This window comes from Armigeres subalbatus, chromosome 1 (assembly GCF_024139115.2).
Source record: "Armigeres subalbatus isolate Guangzhou_Male chromosome 1, GZ_Asu_2, whole genome shotgun sequence".
Classification (NCBI taxonomy): Eukaryota; Metazoa; Arthropoda; class Insecta; order Diptera; family Culicidae; genus Armigeres; species Armigeres subalbatus.
The window spans coordinates 9,437,809-9,459,607 of record NC_085139.1 but is presented as its reverse complement, the minus strand read 5'-3'; the positions used below and the strand labels follow the sequence as shown (position 1 = coordinate 9,459,607).

Here is a 21,799-nt window from a genome sequence, read left to right as displayed (position 1 = left end):
TAAACGTAGAAGAGATAAGTTGTACAAAAATGTCGTAAAAGTAATAATGAAAATCATTGAATAGGTACCAGGTTGCGCGGAATAAATATTCGCAATGTTTAAAGCATACTCGATGCGAATATATTCAGAGGAAAATTTATCAGCATCAAAACAACAGCAAAGAGTTATGGAAAATATTAAAATCTTTGTTAAAACCTAGTTCTTGTAAACCGCGATCCATAACTTTTAATGGCACATTAGAAGAGTCAGAAGAAGTAATTGCGTCTAAATTTAATGATTATTTTGTCGACAGTGTTTCAACCATTAACCGATCTATCGAGTTAGTGGATGAACCTGACGAAATAAAACAGCCAGTCAACAGTAACTTAAGATTCGAAAGTTTTCACCCCATAACATTTCAAGAACTTGAAACGATTTGTTTTAATTTAGGAAAAACGGCTGGTATTGATAATGTTAATGCTAAAATTATACAAGATTGCTTTCATGTCATCGGACACAACCTGCTGGACCTGATAAATGAATCATTGCAAACTGGGCACGTGCCGCAAGTTTGGAAGGAATCGTTAGTGATTCCAATTCAAAAAGTTGCTGGAACGATTAAAGCCGAAGAGTTTCGTCCCATCAACATGTTGCACACAGTAGAGAAAATTTTAGAACTTGTTGTGAAAGGCCAGCTACTTATGTATTTAAATAGTAATAGCTTGTTAATACCGGAACAATCAGGTTACCGGGAGGGCACTCCTGCGAAACCGCTTTGAACTTGGTATTAGCTAAATGGAAAGAAAGCATAGAGCGTAAAGATACGATTGTTGCTGTGTTCTTGGATCTGAAACGCGCTTTTGAGACAATTTCTAGGCCCTTATTGTTGAAAACTATAGAGCGCTTTGGAATTTCGGGTTCTGCATACAATTGGTTTAAAAGCTATTTGTCTGACAGAACTCAACGGACTGCTTTTAATGATTCTGTATCTCGTCCCGTGGAGAACACCCTAGGAGTGTATTGGGGCCCCTTTTGTTTATTATGTATATAAATGACATGCGACGGGTTTTACGTTGTTGTGATATAAACTTATTTGCAGACGATACTGTGTTATTCATTGCAGCTAGAGACTTAGAAGATGCGATTGAACGCTTGAATGAAGATTTGCATTCTTTAAGTAGATGGTTGAAGTACAAACAGTTGAAATTGAATATTAGTAAAACAAAGTATATGATTATTTCGCGAAATCGTTCAATAGATAATGTCTCTGTGAAAATTGATGACGAGACACTTGATCGCGTACGGGAAATTAAATATCTTGGCGTGATTATTGATGATAAATTGAAATTTGACCAACACATTGACAATGTCATCAAGAAAATAGCCAAGAAGTATGGAATCCTCTGTCGAGTTGAAAGCGAGTTAAATATTGCTAGCAAAATACAGTTGTACAAATCAATCATCTCTCCTCACTTGGACTTTTGTCCTTCCATTTTGTTTTTAGCAAATCAGACACAAATATCGAGATTGCAGCGTTTGCAGAATAAGATTATGCGTTTGATTTTGAGATGTAGCAGATTTACTTCCTTAACTTTTTGTTGGATGCTTTGCAGTGGCTCTCGGTGAAGCAAAGAATTGTGTATTTGACAATGGTGTTCATTTTTAAAGTAATTAACGGATTGCTGCCTCGATATTTGTGTGATCGAATTGAAAGAGGAAGTGACATTCATATATATATAACACTAGAAACGCGGAAGATATAAGAACACCGTACTTTTTGCATGGAGCTTCACTAAATTATTTGTTTTTAAAGGTATCAATTATTTCAATTCGATGCCTACACATATCAAACGTGCAACTACATTATCACAGTTTAAGAGACTTTGTGTTTCACACGTAAAAGCTGCCTTTTAAGCGGCTACTTAGTAGACTTTTTATAATTCAATAAATTTTGTATCTTGACGAAGTTTGACCTACGGATTGTTTGTTTGGACAATTGTATTTTTTATTTATTGAGGCACTGATAAACTGTTTTGTTCGCCTCGATGATGATGAGGGATTTTATATATATTGACGTTATTGTAATTAGACCTTTTTTTGTGTAGTCTACAAAAGTTTGAGTCTCGCGCGCGCAAAGCAGATATCGATGATTTTTAAAATTTATGTACAGTCTTGCGCATTTTCAACTGTTTGAATGATTCTTCGGATTAGTAATGGGCTATCTGGTAGAGTTTTGTTCCCGTGGTTGATACCGAAACTTTTGATATCGACGGAGCGGTAACACAAGTTTTAGTTTTGTTGACGACTTAGATTATTAATTTTATTGATGCTTACGAGTGATAAACGTTAAGTGGTCTTGTATAAACATGAAACGCGATTCTTGGTGGAACTTTTGAAATCTGTGCGAGAGGTATCACAAGTTTTGCATTTTAGTATAAACTCGAAGTATCACTACCGATGCTTATGAGAATCTGTAGATGAAAAAACAGTTTTTTTTTCTTAATTTACCTTTTGCTGGATAGTAATGAAAAGTTAAGTAATTCATATCTGTGATGGTAATCAGATCGTTTTTGTTTTTTGCAAATCTGATTAAATTGTTATTATATCATTCAATTAATTATCTTAAAGATAAATCGTCTAGCTCAAACCTTTGTAGGGGTATGTGGCGGGACCATCATCATCATCATAAAGATTTTTTTCGGTGTAGTATTTCAAACAAAATGACAGTTTAATGTTTTTACTGAGAACTTCAATTAGTCACAGATTGCTAAGACCAAATTATAAAAATTATAGTGGACACAGTATGTGTCAAAAGGGGTGATTCAAAGTATTATGGCACATTTGCGTAAAAAGCTGGATACATAAAATGAGCTTCTGTCTGTCTGGCCCTTCGAAACAACTGATCCGATCGGCGTGAAAATTTGTATGCAGAGGTTTTTGGGGCCGGGTGAGCCCTTCAGATTGTTTGAGATCCTTCCCTCCTTTGGAAAGGGGGGCAAATGAAACATCAATTTCTTCATAACTTGAGAATTAATCAAGCAAATGAAACCAAATCTAGCATCATATCCGCTCGTCGAGCTTCTGGCGGTACTCAGCCGATACTCCTTCCGTCGACAATCGCTGTATATTGTAACGCATCGTTCGCTGTGATCTTTCGTTCGATACAGTTGACAACCGTGATCGAATTTTACTGACAACGAGGTAGTGATCAGAGTCAGTGTTCGGACCTCTGAATGTCCGCACATCGATAACATCCGAGAAATGGCGCCCATCCACCAGAACATGGTCTATCTAGTTGCAAGTTCCACAATTTGGGTGTCTCCAGGTGTGCTTTCGGGTGTTCTTTCGTGCAAAGTAGGTGCTACTGATGGCCATCCCTCTGGTAGCAGCAAAATTTACTAGCCGTAGGCCGTTGTCATTGGTAGCGGAGTGAAGGCTTTCCCTACCGATTATGGGACGGAAAAAGTCCTCTCTACCGACCTGAGCGTTAGCGTCTCTAATAACAATTTTCACGTCACGGATTTATCGTTTGTCGGTGCGTAAACGTTGATTAGGCTGTAATTGAAGAATTTGCCCCGTATCCTCAACACACAGATTCGGTCGCTAATGGGTTTCCACCAATTCCAGTACTGGTTGTATACTATACTGTTACAAGTTTATTAGAACCGAACGTGTGGGGAAATCAATCATAACTGAGTTGAACCAGGGATGCCAGATACAATTTTTATAAATCTGTATCAATCTCAGCAAAATGTCTGTATTTGTCTGTATGGATAGAAGGTACAGGAATTAGAAAATTATTCAAAAACCATACACTTTTGACAACGTAGAACATGAGGTTTCAATAATCAAAAAGTCGGTGTAAGATTTGGTCCTCTGACAGAATCAAGTTTCAAAGTGCTCAGTCGCGTTTTCGGGGCACACCACTCGATACGGAAGCAACGCACAACTGTCATTTTATTTTTCATGCATGCTGCGACGCAGCAAAGCTGAATCAACAAAATGACAGTTGTCCGCCGCCTCCGTATCGAGGTGTGCCCCGAAAACGCGAGCACTTTGAAACTTGGATTCTGTCAGGAGTGACCTTAAGGAGTGAGAGAGTGAGATCAACATAACTTTAAGCCGAATAATATTCGGAGTTTTGTCTTGAGCTGACGATTAAAGTGCCGCACTCTATATCAATTTCCGTACGGACCTGCTAATTTCCTTCACATTTCGACTGAAGACTGTTTTAATTATTTGTTTTGAAACAATTTACTCTCCAGATTTTTTTAAATTTTTATCATTACCTAGCCTAAAAACCCAAAAGTTCGAAAAGGTTATGCTATCCTAGACATAGTAGAAAATGAACTCTTCACTCAGAGACTGAGTGAAATTGTATTGCCGTATCTTTTTATCTCACGAGTCAAGAACGAGATACAGAAGACAAGTAAGGTTGCTGTTGAGGTCAAAATACGTATTCTTGAAGCAACTGTTTACTATCAAGTGGTGAATTAAAATGGGATAATACTATCTCATCTTATGACAAGTGAAGATATCCCACCAAAAAGCTTTGAATAATAATAATCTTATGTGTATATTGTGAAGTTCAAAAGAGTTTGGTTCGAAGGAGAGGCACAAAAGGAATTATCCCGTTTTGAAACACAAAAACGGGAACGGACATCTTTTGGGTTTATAAACGGAGAGCCTTGGGTCTTTCAAACTTTTTTGGGCTTCCGAGCTTAAGTCCTTTTGCGCTTTCGAAGAAAAAACTTTTGGCTTCCAAACGGAATCTTTTAAGACTTCGGAATCCCAAAAAGATATCGCTTGTACAGAATGAGAAAACAAATCGCCCACTCGGAATTCCAAAAGTATTGCTTTCAAAGTCTAAAAGGAATCCGTTGGAAAGAGTCTAAAACAATTTCGTTCAGCAGCCCAACAAGGTTCCGTTCGAAAACCCAAAAGAATTCTGATTTGAAGCCCACAAAATTTCGTTCAGAAATATAAATGAATTCCTTCCAGGATCCCAAATAATTTCGTTCGGATACCCAGATAAATGCCTTATTTGGATTTACAAACCGAGATTTTTTTGGTTTTCTAAACGGAGTTCTTTTTGATTTTCGGAGAGAACTCTTCTGGGTTTTCGAATCAATTCGTTTTGCAGTTCCGAACAAAATCTGTTTAGGGCTTCGGTAGGAAATCCCTTAAGTACTCTCATGGGAATCCCTTGTTCAGAAGCAGAAAAAGATTCCGTTTAAAAGCCCAGTCGAAAGTTCAATCAATCAATTCCTTTTGCAGTTCCGAAAAAAATCCTGTTAGGGCTTCGGGATTCTAGAATGATTATATTAAGAATCCCATCAGAATTTCGTTTTTTGAAGTCCAAAAGGATATCTTTGAGAAGCCCAGAGTCATTCTTTTCGAAAGCCCAAAAGAATTTCGTTCAGAAACTCTGAGGGATTCCGGTAGTAAACCCAGTAGGATTACGAACGGAAGTTCACATAATTCTGTACTGAAATCCGAACGAACGGATATCTTTTGGCAACCCCAATGGGATCCTTTCGGGCTTTCGAACGGAATCATTTTTGGTTTCATAAAGGATTAATTTTGGATTTGTGGATAGAATCTTTTTAGGTTTTCGAAAGAAATCAAAGAATCTATCCGTTTGGAATTCTAAAAGGATTCTTTTTGGAACTCCAAAGGAATCCCTTTCAGAAGCCTAAAAGGGAATTCCAAAATGATAACGTTTGGAAACCTTATAGAGATCCTTATACCGTGGACCCCCGGTAATATGACCGCTTTTAATCTGAACACTTTTTAATTTGAACCCCGTTCGTTTGAACATCGTTCAAATTAAAAATGGTTCAAACGTCATTTAACACGGGAAATCAAAAAAAAAAAAAGGAAACATCGGGGACCGGAATGCAAAACAAAAAAAACCCAGAAAAGAGAGCAGCCAAAACCCATTTTTCTGATGAAAATAGAGTAACCAGAAGTTCAAATTGAAATAAACCCCGTTAATTTGAATGAGGTACCGTTCAAATTATCGGGGTCCACGGTATACGAAATTCCCATAACAGTTTTGTTTAAGAACCCTAAATAGTTTAATTGGGAAGCCAAACAGGATTTTGTTTGGCAGTTCAAAGTTTTCGAAAATTGAATGTCTGTAAAAGTCTGTAATTTCAATCAAAAGTCTGTATAATGTCTGTAATCTGTATGATGTCTGTACGCAAGACCAAATGTCTGTATAAATACAGACATGTCTGTATGTCTGGCATCCCTGAGTTGAACATAGGTTTTCTCTGACGTATGGCAGTGCAGCCAGTTTGGCTGCGCACCTCATAGTCTTCCAAGTAGGAAGTTCCGACTTTCACTCAAATGTAGGTATTAACGAGAATAGAACGGGAAATTGTAAAGTTAGATAATTACTTTAGTTCAGGCGGCCTTTTTGAATTTTTATTGTATATTTCTGTATTGTATTATTGTATATTGTATTTTTCTGCTTTCTCAAATCTAAGAAAACAAAGTGAGAATCTCAAAATAAAAAAAGAAATTATCAGGAAGCCAGGAATCTATGGAGAAATGCAGGTTCTCTCTTAGAAATCCTTCGTAGCTTATTTTACTTACAACTACATTATTCGGAAATCGTGCTGCCGGTGCTCTTAAAAATTGATTGGAATGAAAAAAATATATTTTTTCGTTTTCTGCAGCAATTCTTGTGCACTAAATGATGAAGATTGCTGGATTATTAAACACTATTCAAATTTTTCGATTTAGTTATTCATTGTGTCAATATTGAATCATATTCGTTAATCATTATTAATTGTTAATGATAAGAAATTTAATCAGTAATGAATAACCATTAATCCATGAATAACCATTAATCAATAAATGAATCATGATGAAATTAATCATTTATTGAAGGCTTTAATCATCAATCATCCAATCAATTATCGCTCTGCTCAAAATATTCCTCTCGGTATTACTGAAATATTACCTTGTCTTTAAAACTGTTTACTGTCTTGAATCAGCACATGCCAATCTGGAGCACTCATTCTGAACTTTCCTTGGTGTGTTTGAAGGCCGCCTTCCGTTTCTCCAGCAATTTATCGCGATGCCGTTGGTAGTACCGCGCCGAGGACAGATTTTGTTTGGCTTTCTTGGTAGCCTTGATCAAGGCTTTCTTGAGGTCCTCTTTTGTTACCTCGTCCTCCTCCCAGGCAGCTGCGAAGTGTAAAACGAAAAAAGGGTTATCTGCGTCCAATACTTCGATTGAACTCGAAATTACTTAACAAACAATCCGTGAATATGTCGTAGTTTTTCATCGCTTTCCGAGTAACACGCTTTTTGACGCCGTTATAGGTATAGTTCAGCAAGGATTCATTAGAGAAAATTTTCTGAATGGTCTCTATGATGCTTCGTTGTCCGCTTATTCTGTTCGACGCGTAGAGAATCTGAAAAATTGGCAGTGAATTGTAGTTTTCCTGATAAATATCCCGTACAGGTACAGTCTCACTCACGTATTGCTTTCGTATGAAGGTGTCTTTCTTGACCATACTCTCTAAACGGTCAATGTCCTCCGACTGGCGCAGTGGAAAAATAAACCCGGCCAACCTGAGCGACTTCACAGCATTGGCATTCTTGGGGATATACGATTTATTGGGGTTGTCCTGGGAATCTATTTCATTCACTTCGCTTGTACTAATTTCTATTAACGTGACTGGGTCATCTGAAACGGAGGCATGATTTGAATGTTATTTTCTGCTGAGACCAATATTTAAAAAACACATATAATATAAACAAGAAAAAAGATTACATAAGAGAATAATATTTTCTTCAGTAATTTTGCCATCTCGGCAAACTAATATTTATTCTGGATTCTTGGTAACAATATTTTCACAAAAGTTTAAAGGATATAATGTAAAATAATTTAATACTACCATTTTTAAAGTTATCTGATTTTGCCATTCATTATTATATTATTATTGTATCACATTTATATTACAATGAAGTGTTAGAATAAAGAAACTCAACATAGAGTAATAGTATTCATATCCTTGTCGTTCACTACATCAGTACTTCAACTGTGGAGTACATAACTTTAAATAAGGCCCATCAGCAGGGCTCCAACATTGGATGTAAGCGATTATTTCTTCTACTGACACCGGTGTCCATTATAGACAAATCATGGTTGTGAGCATGTTTTACATTCATTCGCGAATTCATTTCGTCGATTACCACGATACATGGGCATTTGCATTTGTAATATTGGTTGCACTTCCAGTACTGCTTATGATTGCGTTGTCTATTTCGGAAGAATGTCACACCATTGACGACCAGCAAGTGACGACCGCTACGATTGGATGTTTTGAAGCTAAACTGTGGCGCGGGGAGAAGTGGTTGCGACTGGAACTGGTGCAAAAATGAAGTATTCGATGGTACTAAAACGAAAAAGTGATACGTTAATCAAAATGTACTAGAAATGGTAACATTTAGGGTAAAACGACCTATTATGGAGGGGTTAAGCACCGTGTCAAAACAAAATTGATTTCAAAAATTCTTCAAAAATTACCTGTTGGTCGATTTACACATTGTAGTAGTTGAATAGGATGCTCGTTAACTATAGTTTCGTAAATATTACGTCAATTGTGCTGAACTTATGTTGTTTTGTTTTTATCACAATAAAAACAAACTACCGCAATAATAGGACGCAGTTGCCTATCGTTGCGATATTTTTTGAAGGTCAGTCCTATTGTTGCGGTATTGCATGTAATTCTTATGGAGAGCGATACCGCAACAATAGGACCTTAGCACTACCGCAATAATAGGCTCAAAGGATTCAAATTTTTAACGAAAAATGTTGATTTTTCATCATTTTGAACGGAATTTTGTCAAACAGAAGCTGTTCTAGTCGTTAATCCGAAGAGTTTTAGCGTACCCATAATTGTATTGAATGCTATTATATCCAGAATAGACTGTTTCAACACTACCACAACATTAGGACATACCACAACGATAGGACGTTTTACCCTATTGAAATTTTAATTCAATGGATAAAATATTTTTGTTATGATATTTTATTTTCAATTTTGAAACACATCTTTCGGCAACAATTGCTCTCATTTTGAATCGCACCTGATTACCAACATTCATGCCGTACACGTCAGTAAAGCAGTCACCAACTGTGTTACGAAAGCATATTCAGTGACCGTCCCGTCCAACCCACGGACGAAAGCGTATCCAGTAACCGTCAACACGCTGGTAGCTGGACAATCCGTCAACAAATCGTGCTGGCGAGGCCCGGGGTCCGAAATTCTGTCCGTCTGATGCTATCCTAAACGTCCATCGCGAATTGCCACCACTGGACGCCGTTGTCGCATCGCCGTATCATTGCCGCTTTGAGCGGACAAGCCACCGATGATCAGGTGGTTGGCTTCATCGTCGTTGCTCGAGAGGTGCATATTGCCCTCCCCGTAGGTCAATGACTGCGCTCGGTAAGCCTTTAAACTCCGGTGAGACGAAGACAAAATTTAAACATGAATAAAACTGAGAAGTAAAACCATCCTTACCATCATCTGAGTGCCTTTAGACAGCCTGTATGAGGACGTTCCGTTTATTAATATAAACCCGCAAGGTTTTTGGTTTGCTACATACGTTATGGAAACATCGGAACATCGTGCCACTCAGGTGCACCAATTGCAGTCAGACAACGTGGACGACCCAAACTGCTAGATCAGCAGTTTGTACATTATAAATAACCCGCGAACGCGTGGCGCGTTCTCTTTCCTTTGACAGCTTTGGACAATCACCGGTGGTGCTGTATTGTGTTAGTATTATCAATAAAAGTGTTTTAGAGTTACTAAGTCTTTTTTAAAAAGTGAATCCATATCACGATTCCCATAAGTGGTGTCAGAAGTGGGTGTGTGGGTGTTTAAAAAGTGATAAAAAATCCCGACGCACGCGAACCTGCAACAACGTGATCATCAAACCCCTCGGATGTGGATACCATTTACGTGAGTAACTCATTTTTATTACCTTTTATAAAATAATCCGCTAAACAATGCCAGAGACCAGACTGTCAGAGATTGAGGCGCTGAAGGCTGAAATTGATCAGCTCAAGGCATTGATGACGTCGGGAAATAGTAGTAAATTTACTAATTTACTATTTACATCAAAAACCTATCGGAGTTTTCCGGTAGTAAGAAAGAACTTTCAAGCTGGCTACGGGAAGTAGACGAGCTATATGAAATGTTCAAGATAAAGGGAGCCAACGGCCAGCCCGATTCAATAAGCTCTATGTATATTAGAGCGATTAAAAATAAAATTAGAGGAGACGCTCGCGCGATTGTATGCGCAAATGGCGATCCTGATACCATTGGTGGTATCAAACAGATCCTGTTAGAACAATACGGTGATCGATTTGACTTTGCGACAAATGTGTCGACACTGTTTAACATTAAGAAAAGTGATAAAAGTCACCTGAAATTCTTCAACGAATGTAAGGAGATTAACACAAGACTAAAATCTAACTTGAATTCCAATCCCATCACAGGAAAGGAAATCATAGATATTTTAACCGTAACTAGATATCTCGACAATATCGGAGAACCTTTATCCGCTATCATTAGATTATCCAAGCCTAAAACCTTAGAAGATGCATACGAGTCAGTGTGTATAAACCAGAACGCGGAAATTAGATCTAGACCCGCGAAATCTCAATTCAACAAATTTCCCAACAAAAGCAACGGCCCCTCGAGTAGCTCCCCTAAGGAGCATACAAATTCAAAACCCCCGTGTCAAATTTTCGCTTAGAGGAAGACGATCTCTCAACAACGTAAACAATTTTATACCGTTTATTCGCTACAAGTCTAATAAAGGGATATTGAATTTCTTGATAGACACTGGAGCGAATAAATCGTACATTAATCCGGAGCACGTGTTAAAGTGCCAAGAAACCAACCGACCCGCAATAGTGACTAATCAAAATGGTACATTTGTTATTGATAAAGTATTGCATGTCAATATCTTTCCTAGAAGCTTCGACAAAACGTTACCGTACCACGTATTCAAATTCCATAACTTTTTCGACGGTCTTATCGGATATGAAAATTTGGCTACTATGAATGCCAAAATCGATGCCGGTAGCCATGAACTTTCGATTGGAAATATAAAATATCCTTTAGATAAATACTACCCAAGTTCCATGAACTTTCAGGAACAGACGGAAACCCTCATAGAGATACCGACTACTGCAGACGGGGCATTTCTCATTGAGGAAGAAATTAATTTGACGACAGGTGTCACATTACGACCTGGCCTTTATGCGGCTAGAAATAATCGTGCCACCGTACACTTGTTTACTACTAGGCAAGCCAAACTGGAGAGATTAAAACCCTTTGAGAATGAACGTTTTTTTCTCAACCAGCATGAAACTTTTCCGCAGCTTAACTTCCCTGCAGAACATTTGAATAAAGAAGAGGTTAAATTATTAGCCAAAACTCTTCGGCCCTTCAAGAGTGTTTTCTTCCATAATGGACAGAAATTGGACTTCACCCATCAAGTAAAACACAAAATAGAAACCGGTGAAAGTAACCCCATTCACCAACGAACTTACAAGTACCCATACCATCCACGGGAAAAAGTAAGTGAGCAAATTCAGAAAATGTTGGAGACTGGAATCATAAGAGAATCCTCTTCTCCATGGACTTCCCCGATCTGAGTGGTCCCAAAGAAAACGGATAATTCAGGTATAAAGAAATATCGCGTAGTTGTAGATTATAGGAAACTGAATAAATTAACGCCAGCAGATAGATATCCTATACCCGAGATCAGCGAGATTTTGGATCGCCTCGGAAAAGCATAATACTTTTCTTTACTCGATTTAGCCAGTGGTTTTCACCAGGTAGAGGTGGAGCCGAATGATATTCCAAAGACGGCGTTCAATGTCGACAATGGAAAATATGAATTTTTGAGAATGCCGTTCGGGTTGAAGAATGCGCCCGCGACATTCCAACGTTTAAGGTGATTATACAATCAAGCCATGTGGTGAGTTTCAAATTCACCACAAGGCTTTCTACTCGTAACATCAAAAGTTCAAATCTAGCGTAATAATTTTCGTACAATGCTGAAATTAAAGTCGATTGTTTAGCATGAGTAAGCAAACGATCTACGGATGTTTCATCCCCATGGGCGTTGTGGTTCTTTCAATTCGTGCTCTCGAAAAATCACTAGAAAAAGCACGTGGTTTCCAAGATGGCCGATTTGTGGCTTTGTTGTATAACCACCTTAATGGATGCTGTTCTACGAAAACATCTGGGGATAAGATGTTTCGTCTATATGGACGACATCATTATCTTTTCAACTTCTTTAGATGAGCATATGAAGGACATTCAGAAAATCTTACAAACCCTTAAAGATGCTAACCTTAAGGTACAATGCGATAAGTCTGAATTTCTTCGTAAGGAAGTAGAATTCCTTGGACACGTCGTCTCTACAGACGGGGTGAAACCAAACCCAAAGAAAGTTGAGGCAATTAAAAATTGGCCTCTACCGAAAACATCAAAAGAACTAAAGTCGTTTCTCGGAACAATCTCCTATTACAGAAGATTTGTTCCAGGATTTGCAAAAATTGCAAAACCAATGACATGCCAACTTCGTGGCAAGAATAAATCAATTACTACCAATCCTGAATATGAATCTGCCTTCGCTAAGTTAAAGGATATCATGAGTACAACACTACTCTTGAGTTATCCAGACTTTAACGAACCGTTCATACTAACTACCGACTCATCAAACTATGCTATCGGCGCAGTGCTGACGCAAATGGTAGATGGACACGAAAGACCGATTGCGTACCTTTCGCGAACACTGACAAAAGCAGAGGAAAAGTATTCCGCAACTGCGAAAGAACTTTTAGCTATCTATTTCGCTGCAAAGAAATTTCGATTATATTTGTATGTTAGAAGTTTTACTATTTACACGGACCATGAGCCATTGACGAAGGAAATTAAATTAACTGATGCAACAGGACGAGTAACTCGTCAACGGTTATATCTGGAGCAATTCGATTTCCAATTGGTTTACAAGAAAGGGAAACAAAACGTGGTAGCCGATGGATTATCTCGAATACCTCGCGTGGATGAATCTGAAATAAATTTACAAACCATTTTAGAAAACGAAGTACATGAAAACGTTCTTAATACGGGCCGGAAATCATAAATAAATTTAGAAATCAGCTCATCATTCATATTACCAATAACAGAAGAAAGTCCCCTCACATTTATTATTTTATCTTTTCAGGTTATAGTAGACATGTATTTCACCAGGAGGAATATACCGAAGAACAACTATTGAATATTCTTAAAGCTCATTTATCTCCAAAAATAACAAATGGAATCTTTGCCCCACCTAATATTGCAAAATTGTGCTCTAAAATTCTAGATAAACATTTCAAGGGAATGCGAGTACAATTCTGCAATCTTAAGCTACCAGATCTAATTTCTAAAAAAAGACCAAGACGAACTTGTTCGTAAGAGTCACAACTTTCACCATAGAAGTTGGAAACTCACATATGAGGAGATTCGTCAATCAGTCTACTTCCCAAACATGTCTTCAATTGTTAGGACCTTTGTAAAAAAATTCTGGGATTGTAAATACGCTAAATATGAGCGTCATCCCTTTAAAATTCCAATCACTCGTAGAATCTATAAAAGAACTTTGGAAAGTCTATTCATGGACGTCTACGTGAAAGAAAACGAAAAGTTTCTAACAATTATAGACTCCTTTTCCAAATTTGCGCAAATTTACAAAATCATTAACGAAACTTCAAAAGAAATCATCGAAACGTTCATCAAGCAATTCAAAATTTTTGGCCTACCGAAACAATTGACTTGCGATCAAGCCACTTATTTCCGCAGTCAAAATTTAAAGGAATTTCTAGAAACCCATGGTGTTCCGGTCACTACGCTAGTAGTAGCAACAGTAATGGCACCATCGAGAGGTTCCATAATACACTTTTAGAAATGTATATGGCCAACCGCAGGAAATTCGACCAACTTTCACTTTACCAAGGACTGTCCATGACGACTGCCCTTTACAACGACACAAAACATGCCACGGCGAATTTAGCACCGAGACAAATAGTATTTGGAAACTCGACGTCATTAGACTTACAGGACATCAACCTAACAAAACAACGTACTATTATGACCTCAAGAGACAATATGGTTTTCGAGGCTAACAAACATAGTTTCAAAATTAAAATACATGACAAAGACTATGAGGATATTGGAGACGATACGGTTTTAGTTAAGACGAAGGGAAAAGCCTCTCCTTTTAGCAACCGATATAGACTAGTAGATATCAAAGAACAAAACGAAAAAACAATTACGGACGCAACAGGAATCAAAATTCATAAAAAAAGATACAAAGAAGTAACAAACTGATTAAAACTGGCTTTCCGACTTCCATACAGATTATGGCTTGGACGCAGACGATTCTAACGGATTTAAGACTACACGATGTAAAACAGAATCCAATCATAATGATTCCCTTGGGAGAAGCTAGGATCAGTAACAGCTTCTTCAGAATAATGCATCCGATAAACCTTACAACCACTGAATCGACAATAGATGTGTACAATAATGTAGCCCAAACCGGAAAGCTTAATCAGACCTTTTTTGAGTTATCTATCAGGAGAAAAATAGGCAGAATTAATCTGTTGTTTAATAGAATTAGGCCACAGCGAATCAAACGATGGGAATCATTAGGTAGAGCGTGGAAATACATTTCAGGTCCAGACGCCGACGATCTTAAGGTAATAAACTCTTCTCTAAACTCCTTGGTAGATGAAAATAATAAATAAATTCAGATAAACCACTTGTTTGAGAAACGTAGGGGAAGAGGCCCCAAAACGCCCCCCCCGAGGCAAAACGCCTTTTGTGGTTTCCGTCATATTTACCGTCATTCAGATGGCCATAACAAAACTAGATCTAAAATTATGTAGGTTAGGCGAAAAAAGTTTCAATATAGTGTATGGGAAGGTTGGAAAAACTAAAAATTTCCACATTTTGAAGAAACATCTAACATTTTGGCGAGGCAAAACGCCCTAGTGGCACTAACCTACAATGTACTTGCGTCTCCACGCACTATCCATACCAGAATGCTGATCCGCCGACGCGTGGTGCTTTGTTCCCTAGGAGCTGCCAGCTAAAAGGCGTTTTGCCTCATGGGTTTTCCGGCAACAGAATATCATCACTTTTTTGAAATGTGAATATTATCAATATGATTGAGATTTTTTCTAATTTCAATATGGCATCAGTTAGCTATATTGTTTAACTGTTGCGTGAGTTAGAAACACCCATGAAAATCGTTATAGCTAAGGCATAAAAGCAGTCTATGCTTAGCTAGGGCATATTGCCCCCCCTTCCCCTATGAGAAACTTGACAAAAACTTTCAATTCACTGTTAGATAAGGAGCAGAATTTGGAAAAAGTAACATTCGATAGTTTAGACTCTTTAAATTTCATATTTGAGATTGATGAATTATTATACTATTTAGAGATAATTGAAGGATCTATAACACTAGCCGGACGAAGCATCCCGAACAGCCGCATCATCCACCCTGAAGAATTTTCGGTTATTCGCCATAACATCAACGATAACGGTTTTCGATTGAACTCGGTCGACGATATGTTGTACATTGCTAGCGCATACGCAGTACATAACATCGAGATGTTCATGTATATACTCAAAATACCAAAAATCAAGGATGTGCAATACAAAATTGGTTTGATTGAACCCGTAATTGCCAATAATTTACGAATTCATCATGGAAGATCTCTCTATATGTTCCTCCAGCAACCTGGAACCGCCTACGGAGTGCATTCAACAATTACTTTCAGGACAACACACAGCCAAATGTCCTATGGAACGAATTTACGAAGCTAAAACTATTCGTAAAATCACAGAAGGCAACATCATGGTTACAGGATCCAACATTACACTATACACTTTCATCAAATTGTTCATCCGAACGATTACTCAATGGGTCATTTCTCATACAATACTCCAATTGTACTGTGGAGCTGGACGACGAGGAGTATGCTAACTCCGACATGGAAATTCAACCATTCATCCCTACCACAGGAATTAAGGTCAGTCCAACTATACTGATAAACAATACCCCGTTACAGCATCTGCAAGAGATGCATTTAGAACACAGAAATCAGGTAGATCATCTCAACTTAACTACGAACAATCTGCATTGGAAACTACATATGTTTGGATGGCTAACCTTATTATCAACAACAGTTATAATCATATGTATCCTGGGCCTGATCATAGCCATCATCTTTAAAATATTTAGTTGGAGAAAACATCTCACACTTAACACAAAAGAAGATATTCATATCAATTTCAGCCTAGCAACTGATGGATGTCCCGAGTCAAGAGATATACCACTTATCCCACAGCAATAGAAGAAAGTCGAGGACGGCTTTCAAACTAAAAGGAGAGCCGTTATGGAAACATCGGAACATCGTGCCACTCAGGTGCACCAATTGCAGTCAGACAACGTGGACGACCCAAACTGCTAGATCGCCAGTTTGTACATTATAAATAACCCGCGAACGCGTGGCGCGTTCTCTTTCCTTTGGCAGCTTTGGACAATCACCGGTGGTGCTGTATTGTGTAAGTATTATCAATAAAAGTGTTTTAGAGTTACTAAGTTTTTTTTAAAAAGTGAATCCATATCACGATTCCCATAAGTATAACTGAAACGATAAAATTCCTTTCGCAGAAATTTAATAAACTCGTTCTAAATGGGGCCTCGTCTGGGAAAACAGAACAGTACACATGGTGTTCCAAGTGAATTGGCGTTTACGCCACGTAATTAAGGGCAGAACACTCTTGCTAGCTACATGTTGTAGCAGGAACTCAACTCGAACCAATATCCGGTGGTGGCTGAAGTTGATCTCTTGGTCAATCGGCCCATCGAAAAACTCCAAAATCATATCGCAAAGTCAATTGGGACTGCAGCTGCGCTCCATCGAGAGCAACGTATTCCCTTGGCCCGACAGGTAAACAACGCACTAACCATTGGCACACTCACAAAATATTTGATCCGTCTGCGAAATTTCAAACGCAGACACAACCAACTAAATATAAGTTAGTAGAAATAATATAGTTGAACAGAGATAAATCCTATGTCGCCAAAAGAATTGTCAAACGTGTCTCCAAATGAGCATGACGTCACGATTTCAATGAAAAAATTAAGGTGTGTGATGTCATATGCACTTGAAAAGTTAGAAGTTTCAGCTAACAAGCCATCACCATTAACCATAATTTTCAAAAACATGGAAGCGCAAGGTTTTGACAACGACTTGAGCACAAAACTCAACCACTTGAGTGTCCGTTTCATCGATCACCCACGCTGATTTTCAATCGGTGCCTCTGGCTTAGCTACTTTCCCTAGTCCTGGTCATCGCTATCCGGAAGTATTAACTTCTTCTCCCAAAAGCTACCGTCAAATAACCCTTATCTTAGGTTTATCCAAACTTTTTGAAATAAAATTCATCAGCGGTAACTTTCATCGGCTGAACAAAATAACATCTTGGTGGAGAAACAGAGGGCTCGAAAAAAAAAGTTGTTACGTTTAGTTTTGATTTCGAATTAATATGAAGTAATTATTAAGTAAACGAACGCAAACACAAATTGAAGAAACAATAGCGCAACAAGCGGAATGCACTTTTGATCCAGTGCAGATTTTTCGAACTTCAACTGCCATGTCAAGAGCGCTCCGTTTACGCGAACAACATGGAACAGACCTATCGCACAATGACGTTTATCAAATTGACATCTGCCCGCATGCACACGCACACACCATCGTACGTCGCACAGAAAGTGAACGCAAGAAACGAAAAGTCATCGTCACTCGTCACCCACCTCTTGCCTGCGTCGAATGGCAAAAAAAAAGTAGATTTCTTTAAGGCCTGTGAAAGTGGTCAGTGCAGTGCTAAGAAAAGTTGTTGAAATTCCGGACCGTTTCGTGTCTGGTAGGCTGCATCGTTCCGTCTCAGTGTTCGCTGGTGGAATCGCGATTGGTGACGCGGACACAGGTGAGAGAATCCTGCCTTTTCTGGTGTATGCTGCTGACGACAACTTAACCTATAATAATCCGCAGGAAGCACGCACGTGCAAGTTCTCGGAATACGGCACAACGCCGCCGCAGGAAGAAGAGGCAACGCGCGCGAGTTTTATTCGTCCACAGCGCAACAGGAATCACGGAAGAGCGGGTCAATTATTGTTACTCCGAAGGTAATTGCCATCAAAAGTTACAATTGAGGAGTCTAACCTCGCATTCTCTGCACTATTAGCTGACGAAGATCGAGCGCCTGGTGGTGTGACTGGTTAGAGGACAGGCTAAAACGCTCATCAAATTGAGCGGAAATACCCCACTGGGTAAGTGCCGGAAAGAAATTTGATTGTGGACATTTGGCTGAATAAATGATTTAACAGGGTTTTTTTCGGTGGAGCCAATTCCCATCATCGAGGTCCGGGAGTATCGTGATCGAGGCAGTGGTGCGACAAAGCGACGGTCGGATTGCCGAAACATCGATTGCGTTTCGTCCGGCAGGACTAGGTCGGAGGAGATTCGTTCGGGAACCAGCAGCCCTTCGGTGCAGGGTTGGGAAAAATCAAATTTTCGAATAATCGGGAAAGATCAAACTCACCCGCGATCTTACTTTTAAATAATCAAGTGATTAAGACTCGCCAGCGATTGATAATCGTATGAAAATCGTATCTTGATTTGAAGCATTTGCCGTTACATTTTGAACTCTTTTTCCTTACTATCATGAAACCATAACGCCAAATAGAAGATATAACGTGACTGTTGACAATTAGCTGATATTAGTAAAGAATAATGATTGAATGAAAATTCTGTGTTTATTATCGTATGAGTACAAAATTTGAAAAGTTGTCGCCGGTGACAACTCGCCTACTGTTTTCACGTGAAAAGTTTTCACATGAAAATTGCAATCATTATCGTCTGATAATGATTCAGCACAACACTGCTTCGGTGGATCACTCGGAGGGACCCCATCCAGTTACTTGGTCGCACTGGACGGCCAGAGGGGTCTCCAGCAGAGTGATTAGGATGCATGCGTGGGACGGCAGTGAAATGCGGCAGGCGAGCAGTCGCGGCAGCGAGAGCTCCGCCGAGGAAATAGTGTAGGGGGACGCCCCGAACACAAGAAGGTACCGCGAGTGCTGTGAAGAGACCGTGAGTACGAAAAATCTATGTTGTAAATCGGAAAGATAGAGAAGGAGAAATGAGATGAGAAGATAGGAGCTAGGTGGAGAAAGAGATTAGGGCAAATGCCCCAAATATATGTATGAAATTAGATTTGTGGCTTTTTCGATTTTGTTGGTGTTTTAGCCCTCCAGTTTTGTTTGCTTTTGATCCGCTTTGGGTAGTTCTGCTCTACCGCTACCGGAAACTCGCAATAAAGCTTCAACGTTCCCTGGATGTCGCGACTAATCTATTCACCAGCTGGAAGATTTGTATCAACGCCGCGTAGACTCAGGTTGTTGGCACAGCTTTGGAGAAAATGTTTCGGACGATCTCATAGCACGACTCGTTTATGTTTTGCACATGAGTCAGCTTTTTAGCTGCAATTTAATTAAGTCCAATTAATTCCAGTTTTTGTTTGTGATTGTGTTGTTACTTACATTTCTAGTCTTTAAGGTTAATTTGTCCACTGTCCAACAATTTTTATTTAATTTTAACTAATTTATAAGCAATGAGAATATGATTTTAATTCAATGTTGTAACTTCAATGTAACTTGTGGTATGTGAATATTTCTATAGGTAAATATAGCAAGCTCCCGTATGACAGCCGAGACGCATAGATACGATGACATTCACTGCTTTCTGCTGCGAGTGGATCGAGTGACCCTTTCGCAACGGGGTGCTGGTTTCTCGCCGTTCGTAACACAGGTTGTCTTATTATTTGCACGCCAAGTCACCTAGACTTGTTCCTGTTAGAGTTTGGTTTAAACTGATCACCGTGTATTTGGTTAATTATAACAAACATATGAGTAGTCACATGAGAACGTGTAACCAAGAGTAAAATAAACTAACGTCATTCGTTTTTCCATATCCAAGCGGAACACACGTTTTTTTCCTTTCTCTGCTAAATATCACCGTTTTCAGGTTATGGGACCAGCCCTAACCCCGCGAAAGTACGTGTTTCGAACACGTTCAAACCAGTTTTTCGTCGGTATGTGAAAATCGGAGAAATCGCGAGTTACGGTGGAGGTGGACAAGAAAATGTATCTTTTTGATGGATCAAACTACGCTAATTGGTCCTTTCGGATGGAGATTCATCTCGAGGAATTAGGCCTCTTAGAGTGCGTGCGCGGAGAAGCGGAAAATCTTCCGGAATTGCAGATTCTCGTCGGCGACGATACCGATACACAGGAGAGCTAGGAGGAACTTCTAGCGGATGTAAAATGTAAATCGGTGCTTGTCCGCAACATCGCCGACTCGCAGTTAGAATATATTAAGGGCAAGCGCACCCCAGCTGATATTTGGACTACACTCGAGTCCACTTTCGCCCGAAAGGGAATCTCCGGACAGTTTTACCTGTTGAAGCGGCTTTCGGCAATGAAGTACAACGATGGAACATCAATGCAGGCGCACTTGCTTGCTTTCGACCGGATGGTTCGAGACCTGGGGTGGCATTGTGCATCTCGATTCGAACGTAATTCTATCGAGTCGAACGTGTTTGGCATTACGGGTTTCGATTCGATCTCGAAAACGACTCATCGTTCGAGTTTGCTCGAGGAGGTACAAGAATAATGAGTTGTTTTGACATTATGGAAACTCGATTGCACACTGAAAAACGACTCAAGTCGAACGAAAAACACTCGTCACCTTTATAGCTTTCGAATGTTGTTCGAGAGTTATTTCTTGCTAAAAGTTTTTAATTATATTTGTTATTATTTCTCTACGGGAAGAGAATAAATGTTTTATTATTGTCTCTTGAGGAAAAGAATGTCATTAGTATACCTACTTTTATAGTTTCCAGACAATATGAAATCTCTAATTATCCCGAAATCCGCGTAAAAACGACTTTCAAACGACGACTTAACGACGACAAACGACTTAAAAACGACGACAATTTCAATAAATCGCGTGGAAAATCTATGAGGAAAATCTGCGTAAAAACGTGTATATTCCAAAATCTACGTAAAAATAGATGAGTTAAACAAAAAAACGCGCGTGAGATGACCCAGGTGCATTTAACTAAAACAAATGGAAACATCAAAGTAATTTATTATCGAATCCTTCTTTAGCTTTGAACTATTTAGCTCAAAATTGGATCTGTGGCATAAACTCGAATAAACATAAAACTTATAATTTGTGTCGTAACAATATCTCAATTTACAAAACATGTCGTATCGGCATAATGTTTTAATCGGTTGCAATTGCTCAATAAATAATATTGTTTTTTAAAGTCATTGAGCACAATTTGCTTGTTTATAAATTACTGCACTAATAAAAATCAACACATTTTTATTGGCAAAAATCTAAAGTAATTTACAAATAAATTTTATGTGTCCGTTAATAACCACCTGCTTTAGGATAATCTACACTACAAAAATTCCACACATTTTTATTGGCAAAAATCCATTAATTTAATTCATGATTCTAATTAGTGCACACATAGCCATTCTCCACGCGAAGTACAAATATAATCTATAATCAAATAAAATGTATGTGTGGTCTCTAATATGCAGTTATTGAATTTATGTGTGTTTACAAATTGCATATATTTAGG

The 21,799-nt window shown here is 38.7% G+C and overlaps 1 protein-coding gene and 1 long non-coding RNA gene across 2 annotated transcripts in view; one reads left to right on the top strand and one right to left on the bottom strand.

Annotated features, from left to right (window-relative positions):
• The window catches only part of LOC134221107 (polypeptide N-acetylgalactosaminyltransferase 16-like), a 70,692-nt gene extending 62,635 nt beyond the window's left edge, over nucleotides 1-8,057 (bottom strand). Inside the window, exons 1-3 of the mRNA XM_062700300.1 lie at nucleotides 7,476-8,057; nucleotides 7,244-7,409; nucleotides 6,953-7,179 (exon numbers count right to left, since the gene is read on the bottom strand). The gene's annotated coding sequence lies outside the window, so the exon portion shown is untranslated. The remainder of the gene's footprint in view (nucleotides 1-6,952; nucleotides 7,180-7,243; nucleotides 7,410-7,475) is intronic.
• A 9,805-nt stretch (nucleotides 8,058-17,862) lies between these two features.
• On the top strand, nucleotides 17,863-20,686 carry LOC134208074 (uncharacterized). Its single transcript, XR_009978488.1, has 5 exons — nucleotides 17,863-18,070; nucleotides 18,136-18,269; nucleotides 18,329-18,413; nucleotides 18,471-19,540; nucleotides 19,954-20,686. It is a non-coding gene; the product is annotated as an uncharacterized LOC134208074 (long non-coding RNA).
• Nucleotides 20,687-21,799: the final 1,113 nt, after the last annotated feature.